Source organism: Anneissia japonica, unplaced genomic scaffold (genome assembly GCF_011630105.1).
Source record: "Anneissia japonica isolate Jap-2015-1 unplaced genomic scaffold, ASM1163010v1 scaffold4054_len1135799_cov195, whole genome shotgun sequence".
Classification (NCBI taxonomy): Eukaryota; Metazoa; Echinodermata; class Crinoidea; order Comatulida; family Comatulidae; genus Anneissia; species Anneissia japonica.
The window spans coordinates 139775-148845 of NW_022694605.1; the positions used below are offsets into that span (position 1 = coordinate 139775).

At 34.2% G+C, this 9071-nt stretch overlaps 1 long non-coding RNA gene across 2 annotated transcripts in view; it reads right to left on the reverse strand.

The window, feature by feature from the left end:
* Window positions 1-4801, reverse strand: part of LOC117101093 — a 23086-nt gene extending 18285 nt beyond the window's left edge. For both annotated transcript variants that reach the window (XR_004444230.1, XR_004444229.1), the window contains exon 1: window positions 4655-4801. This is a non-coding gene — a long non-coding RNA (uncharacterized LOC117101093). The remainder of the gene's footprint in view (window positions 1-4654) is intronic.
* Window positions 4802-9071: the final 4270 nt, after the last annotated feature.

Genomic DNA, 9071 nt, shown 5'->3' on the forward strand with positions numbered 1-9071 from the left:
TCTATACATTATCCGAAGTGCGTTTTATAAGATAATGGCATACACAAACTGACGAATTGATATGCATCCACAAAGAGTAAAATTAGGCAACGTGCGTTTCACGGTGATATATGCACAAGGTAATGTGCATTTATTCTATAAACGCATCCACAACGAATACAATTGGTGACGTGGGTTTTATACGGTGATGTACGAGTTGTACGTGCATTATTTGCGCACAATCACCGTAAATGCTCTTGGATTAATTGCGTGCAAAATTTCAAATAGTGGCGAATTCTACGATTATGGTATTCTAATAAAATATTCTAATAGTCTGAGTGATCGTAATGAAAATGCGCAGTAAATACTAAGCGCTTTTATTCAGCCGAATAGATTGAATACGGACTCATAAAATACCTGAAAAACATGAACGATTCTCAATCAAGATTCCACATACCGTAAATTATTAGTGGTTGTTTCTGACATTGATTGATAGCTTTCTTAATGTTCACGCTTAACTTAGACCTATAATATCTCGTAATTCCCGAATATTAATGTCATAAAAACATTTTTATTTTAACTTCTATCAAGTAATCTAAATTATAGTACACAGCTGTTCCACTAATAGACATGTCGTTTTTTGTTTGTTGTTTTTCAAAAGGCTTTCGAATGCAAAAGCTAGTAATTCTTGTACCTGATCACTACTAACTTGCAATATCCGCAAGCGATGAATACTATGCCTAATACACAACGGTAGACTACCTATATTATTTTCGGAAGCTTTTTCCAATCAAATGTTTGAAATTTTGTTGATTTAAAGCTCTGTCTACACTATCAAAAAAAGTGTGACAAAAAAGTGTGATATGCCCATATATGGGCATAATGACATCACAGCATGACCATATATAGGCATAGCATTACTATATATGGGCTTGTCACATTTTTTTGTCAAAGAAAATTTGATAGTGTGGATAGAGCTTAAAGCCCGGCTCCGGAGGGAAAAAATGTTTTTGATACGATGTACAACTGATTTTTCTAAGATACAAAAAGCATTTTGACGAACCTATGAGAGGTTAATGAGACACAGTTTTTTAAATATTTAAACACTGGGGGAAAGGGCAGGCGTAAATACTATCTTTCCACCTTTTTCCTCAGTTTTTAAATATTTAAAAATCTGTATCTCATTACCGCTCTCGAGTTTTCGCAAAGTGACAAACCTTTAAGTTGAACTGACATTAACTAGAACAAATGCTGTCAACATGAATAGGCTGTGGTGATGTAATTTCGGTAAGCCTATAAAAACATCATATCAAGAATATTGATTTAAGTTTAATTACATTGCTTGAAAATATGGAAATTAAGTAAAATGTAAAACAAAATTCATTCCACATTGTGTAACTTAATGGATTCCTAATATTATATCAACAATGACAAATGGTAATTCTTAATAATAATAATAATAATTCTTCTACACGTTTTAGATATGACGAAAGTGATGACGAAATTAACATCAATAAAAATGCAAGAACAAATACAGTGGAACATTAGACACCAATAATATTTTTGTGATTTGAATTACTGTAAGCCGATAAAAAAATATGTAAGCCAAGTGATAATAAAAGGAGGGTAGATGCAGGAATAAGAGAGAAGACGGCAACCAAAAGATAAACGATACCGTAGCTCCTCTGGAGCGACTTTGAAAGCATACAGTCCCTTAAGAATAGCTGGATTGTAATCGAAGAAATATTACTAATGTTATTGACACTGATTTTCACCGTACAAAACATAAAAATGAGATGGGATATTGATATTTGATAGTATTGTGTTGAATCTGTGTACTTCTGAGCGATTTTATTGTATCTTATTTCTATAATCAATACCCTTAAGTTGGTTTCCATAAAATTGCTACACTGTCCCTAGACTGTTTTCACTATACAATCGTTACATTACATTCACTATACAATCGTTACAGTACATTCACTATACAATCGTTACACCACATTCCTGATGATGACATGTCGAAATATTGAATCCCGACACGATGGCGTGCATTTCGATACTTGGAGTATGTAATACTCAAGGAGGTTAAAATAAAGGCCTATACTATCTTATCGTAACACTATGTAGCTATCCCGAGGCAATAACAATTGAAGACTCCTCGATTCAACCGACCAATGAGCATCGATAGCATGCAGCAACGTTATGGAAATTCCGCTTCATATGTAGCGTTGTCGGATGATGTACGGTAGCTGCGGAACAAATTTGACACAACACTGCCTTAAACCGGCCACTGATAATGTCCTCAAATTGAGCGCAAATACTACTGTCTATTTTTGTGAAACGTATCCCCGTTATAATTCTTGTAAATCCGCATTTATTCTTTTATGTTTATTGATAAATATATATTATCCTCAGGTCTCAACTCAACGAACTAGACGCATGAATACACGTGAACCATGTACGAATGATGTAGCTATTAGCTACCGGGCGTACATATAACAGACCTCATCAGAGTTCTAGATTCGAAAGGAGCTGATTAGCTTTTCAGTACAATAAATGTACACAGAGCACGATATAAAACTAACGAACCTCAGTTGAGGCCTACTGTATACAATTACAGTAATCAAATCTCTTTTGTGGTGTAGGCCGACGTAGTTGTTATAACGCGATTACCCGTGCCTCTGCGTTAAAGTTATTTAGGTTTATGCGTGAAAACTGGCAGGCTTTACACGTGGTTCATCGGTTATTTCAACATTAATGGTTTCAGAGATAAATCATGATTAACTACGATGAAATTAATGGATACTAGCGGACTTGCGTGGGATAATTTCCATAGCTCAGCGTAGTTATGCTCTACTCATCTTAGACATCGGATTGGGCGATATTAGGCTAAGGTCTATATACTTCAAATGAGATTGTATATGGATTAATTTACTTGCATCGAACTTACAAAGTTTAATGCATAACCTCGTATGTTGCATGCAGTCAGTTTTCAGGTGCGGAGGGGGTGGGTCGTTCTTATATATATACACACACCGGTAAACATATATATATATATATATATATATATATATATATATATATAGATCATATATATACAGTGTTCGAAATAGATCATTCTAGTACATTTCGAACACTGCATTTACCTTATAATTTATATAATTTGTTAACGGCTATCTTGATTTATATTATATTATATATATATAAAATACAAATTATATATAGGCCTATATATATAATAAAATGCAGGCCTATATATATAATAAAATGCAAATAAGATAGAAAAAATACAAATTATATATAGGTCTATATATATAATAAAATGCAAATAAGATAAAATAAATATAAATAAGATTGAATGAAAATATAAAATATCAATAACATATAAAATGTGTTAAAATTAATTATAACAAAATTCAAATACAAGAGAAATTTACAACAAAAATACAAAATATTGATAAATATAATTATAAACTAAGAAGGTATGGGTCGAATTAGTCAACATCGAAATCGATATACAGATGAATACCGTACCGTATATAATGTAGGCCTATGCAACCTGTTCATATATTGGCCAAGTATCACAGTGTATTTTCATCGTTGTCAAAACATTGTAATCAAAATTTAGATTAATCTTAATTACGGTAGTTTTCTATATCCGGCATTAGTGTGTTCTTTTACGCAGGCCTACCTTTCAATGGCCTATGATAAAATTACCCTATTACTAGCTGTCATTTCTATGGATTTTATCTAAAATATAATGAATAAATGAATGAACGAACGAACGAACGAACGAGCGAGCGAGCGAATGAATGAACGAATGAATGAATGAATGAATGAATGAATATAACATGTAACTGCATCCTTAGGATTAAAGGAAATGGATGAATGACATTATGTCAGCTGATGCATGGAATAAAAATACAATTTAAAAATGCATTTCAATGTAAATCCCCATGTCAAGTCGAACGTGCTAGTAGAAAAAAAAAGATGAGTAGGCGTCAGTGGTTGCTAGGTAACTAAACTACAGCAAATATCACACATGTGAATCACGACGTATTTTCTTTGTTACTACCGTATGCTCAGTACTACTCTACTACGGTACCGTACGACTACTGCTATACTACTACTAGGCCTACTACTTACTACTACGGTACTACTACTACTCCAGTACTACTACACTGATTGCTGCTTCTGCTGCTGCTACTACTACTACACTGTACTACTAATACTACTTACATCATCATATAATATATAATTGGACCATAAAAAGGGGGAAATATTATGTAATGTTTATATATTAACATATATATAATTATATAAAACTTCCAACATCATCCACATTATGATTAGATTACTAGATATTATCAACTATATCTTCATTGAGCCAATTATTAATTTAAGTCCATTACCAGACGACAAATCATCATCAACTATCTTCGGTCCACTGCTGGACGAAAGCATCAGCATGTTGACGACGACTAATAAAAAACGATAAATAATCTTGTCATTAATGTTGCCTACATTACATTGTATTAAAATAGTATAAAATATACCGACGATATCACCTAACTAAATAATTAGGAAAATCAAAATGATAATTACTCTACATTAGTTTTGTTTGAAAGGTATATGTGGCGTCATCGACAATAAGTATACATGCTGCTCTACTCACCTAAAATACTCGTTTTTAATCGGCTACATCAATTACCCGTGCTGCTGCTAACTAAAAGACCGATCATCCTTTATCAAGGCACCTGCGCAACCACTGCAGACAATCTCTACGCACATCTCAACGGATGTATTTACTACCGGTACTTTGTCGTCACAGCGATCGGTTTCCGTAGCCCAGCAACGAATTGAATATTATATGATTGCACTTTTACTTTATGAAAGTATTTATCCGATCAGAAGGCCGACATGGCTGGTAATTACCTTAGGACCTGTACTGCAAGAACGCTGCAAACCATTCTATTATTAATATTCAATAATTACGTCTATTGCCGTTATTACCGCAAATTTATGAATCTCAATTAGGCCTTGACCAAATTATTTCATTAGATTTACGCTGCAAAGCACTGACTGAGGTTGGCTTGGAAGGAGGTAGCCACACCTAAATGCTAAGGCTAAGGGTCTAGTTACTTGGTTCTGCTTTGTTTGTGACTGGCTGTCAAAAAACAAAAGCTATAACACCTAGGCCTAGTTGCTTCGGAGGGCCCAAAGGGATAGGGATCTTTTAAAGGTGGCGCGTTTTCATATACCTGTTTTCAGTGTTCATAATACAGTAAACATTTCTTTTGTTCTATTTAAATTTTAGGTGAATTCGTTTGGCCCACTTAATGTAAGCTAATATTTTTTTTTTTTTGTAAAACCCAGAGAATGTATTAGCACTTTCCTCACCTATACATTGGCGGATCCTAGAGTAAAGCCGAGAAAAGAATACGTCGACGACTATCGACCGACGATATTCAGTAATTAGGTATATTGCCGTTATTACTGCAAATTTATGAATCTCAATTAGGCCTTGACCAAATTATTTCATTAGCTTTACGCTGTGAACTGCAGTTTGTACTTGTATGTGTATCGCCGATGTTACCCTCACAATGTTAAAACAACATGCATTAAGTTTTTCATTGGCTTGAGTTTATATATCTTGTGGCACTCTCATATAACAATTAACGCCGTACTGGTAGCAACTGTACGCATTAATCGCTATAGACTTATAAAAGATATTGTGTTATTTCATACAAATTTAATAGTTGTTGGCGATGAAAATGATTTCATTTCATAAACGAGGAATAATTGCAATTATCAGTTCGTTTTACTGTTGTCACTGTGACTTCCATGACTGATGGTGCACGCTGTTGAAAAATATGTGTTTTTAAGAGAATATAATTAATAATTAGATTGAGAAACCGTGGCGCCAAAAAAAAAAATGAAATAGAGGGCGCTGGATGATTTCTCGGCTATAACAAATTGGGTAGTTATAACAGTATGAATTCGTATCATGAATAGGAGTAGGCCTACTGTACTGCATTAACAACTTCAGTAAGGTTCACAATTGTAGTATGGTGGCTTTTTATTTACTCCAACATACACCTTCGTATCGGTGGCACTCAATAATAATTGAGTACCACCGATATCAGAATAGAATGCAAATACGCCATGAAAACTACATGTATTATGTGGGCCATACCAAAATTATAAAGTGTAACTGAACGAGGCTATCTGGTACTCCTTCACACAATGTAGGCTATAGAGAGTTAAGACCCTTTATGGTTACATTATGAATACATTGCACATTTATTCCGATGTCGTTTTTTGCATCAAGAAATAATACGAATCGTTGTGTGCCCTATACCTGATGTGTTATACTGTAGTAGGCTTACTGCCTGCTCAGTAGGCCTAGGTTCCCAAATACTTGCAAAAAAAAAATGCGCCGGATTTTCTTCACAAGCATTTGGGAACGTACCGAGCATTCAGTACATAACAATTAGAGTCCACATAAATAATATATAATTAAGGTAATACAGACAAATATTAAAGATTTTAAAAATTCACGAATCAACTCCAAAATACATTATTTTTCAATAAAATTGTAAAACTATCAACAAAGCATTCACTTCATTTCATTTCATTTCGATTTAAAAAACAATGTTGCAAAACAGTAAAATATATATTTCAAGAGGTGTTATTTAATAGACCGAATCGGCGACTCCAGCTATTACTGGTCATGTGACATAAGTGGGTACAAATATACACACACATCGTAAACCACCGTGCGTTCATTGAACTATTTTCTCTATGATTGAACACAGTATATTGAGAGAGTTATTATGTTTTCTAGACAGCGACCCAAATAAAGTAAGGCAGTAGGCCTATGTTTCCTTTTTAAATAGTGATTTATAATTACTTTGGTAATCTCCGTGCATTTTATTTAGGCTCTGGAAAGCTGGTACTGTACGGTAGGCTACATACAGTTAGGCATAGGCTGCACTGTGAGTGTTAAGCCTTGACCAGGCCCGCGGCAGGGAGGGAGCTGTTATGCCTCGACTATATATCTCAATAGTCGAGTACTGTAGGTAATAAAGTAGAAAATAACCCTTAACGGTACTGATTGCTCAACCAAACTTGGTCTAGGAAACAGGCTGGTGAAAATAGGCCTGGCATGGTATGGTACATCCTAACTAATGCCGTACGTAATAATAATATTTGTTTTAAAATTATTGTCATTATCGTCGGCACATACAAACATCCTATGAAGTATGATTTAATTTTGGATTTAAAATAACTGTAAAATAATACGCTTGCAACGAATGGGGGATTCGATTCGTTTTTTTGTTCATGCTGCGATAGCATTTGCCACGAATAATATTCTTGACTTAGGCCTAAAAAGTACCTCAGCCGACGACGACTCACTGGAGCAATATGCACGTCGTGAGGTAGGCCTACCGTACCCTTCCTTGAAAAACTTCAGGCTTTATTCCCACTATCCTTTGGAGCCCTACCAAACCAAACTGATAAGTATTTGAAAATTTAATTTTTGAACATTTCTAAGTTATTTACCAAATTATAAATCGCATTCCAATTTCCAACCAACATTTGCAACATATATGATGTAACTTACCAACAACAAGGGAAAGCCATTATGCAATGCACTGTCGTCCAGCGTGACCACTCACAATTTTTGATATACCCAATGACTGGGTCGAAATTACCCAAGATTCAGCAAAAATTGCCCAAAATAACCCAAGCTTCCTGAAAATGCATTAAAATTTGAAAAAAAACCCCGTGTTTTTCGCATGTATAGTTCAAACTATAAACCATTTTTATTGTAATTGTTTGTGTTAATTATTAAAATAAATATTCATGAGGTAATAATACGGATAGAAAAATACGCCCCTGTCTCTTATACACATCTAGATGTGTATAAGAGACAGCCCGCCGATTCGGTCTATTGGGCCTCTATAAGTATCCGTCAAAAATAGAAGCGTAAATTTACATAGCGCCCTCCAATCATAACGAATAATACACAGTAACTACAGCGATTTCTTTAATACCAATTCTAGGTAAGATTTTTTTGCATGTTCTAAATTCAAGACTAATTTTGTTGAAGAATAATCCACGAGGAACAAGCGGGTTTTAGGAAGGGTTACAGAACATTAGATAATATTTTTATTCTAAACACTATCATTTCAAATATGTAACTAAAAAACGAGGAAGAATTTTTGTTTGTTTCGTTGATCTAAAAATCAATGTACGTACGTTTGATGGTTTGATTCAGTTAATCACAATTTTCTGTTACATAAGTTCCAACAAGTATGAGTCAGTGGTAAAATGTGTTAATTGTTTTTTCTTTATATCATAACTTATCCGCCCAAAACTTATATTTTTATTGCTCTGCTTCTGTTACTGTTATTGTTTCTGCTGATATTTGTTGATGTTGGTGTTATCGTTGCTCTTGCTATTGTTAATTGTGTTGTTATTGTGGTAGTTGTTTCTAATAGTATTTTTTGTTTCAATGTGAATGTGTACCACCCGAGTCGATAATTTCTCAAAAGTATAAATATTGATATCCCGCCCCCTATAGTCCATTCCAAACCCCAACTGGCTATTCCATTCTCTGCGAAGACGCCCTCTGCAAAAAAGCTCTGGCTTTCACTATCATTCATCGACGAGAGTAAAAATTCAACATTTATACCTACATTATGCCTATATAAATATAATGAAATACTATAATTAGCAAGGAAAATAAAGCAATTAAGATAAATATTTATATAACCTTACTTTAAAATGCACATGGTAGTCTATAAGGTACGGTAGCTTTTACAATTTGCATAATTCTTTTTTGTGGTCGATGGGATTTGTGACATAATGTAATGTAGGTAGTTGGATTTATATAGTCTCAAAGCGCTCAAGGTTGCCATGCCCAAAAAATGGTCACTCGTCTCGTGTGTGTACTTTTCGTGTATACATACGGTACTACGTTTAGTACGCTTTCTATTTTAAGCTTAACTTATTTTCAGATGTCATCTAAGAGCGTCTAGCTGTGTATCAATTTTTAAAAATTTGAAACCCCCCCCCCCATTTGG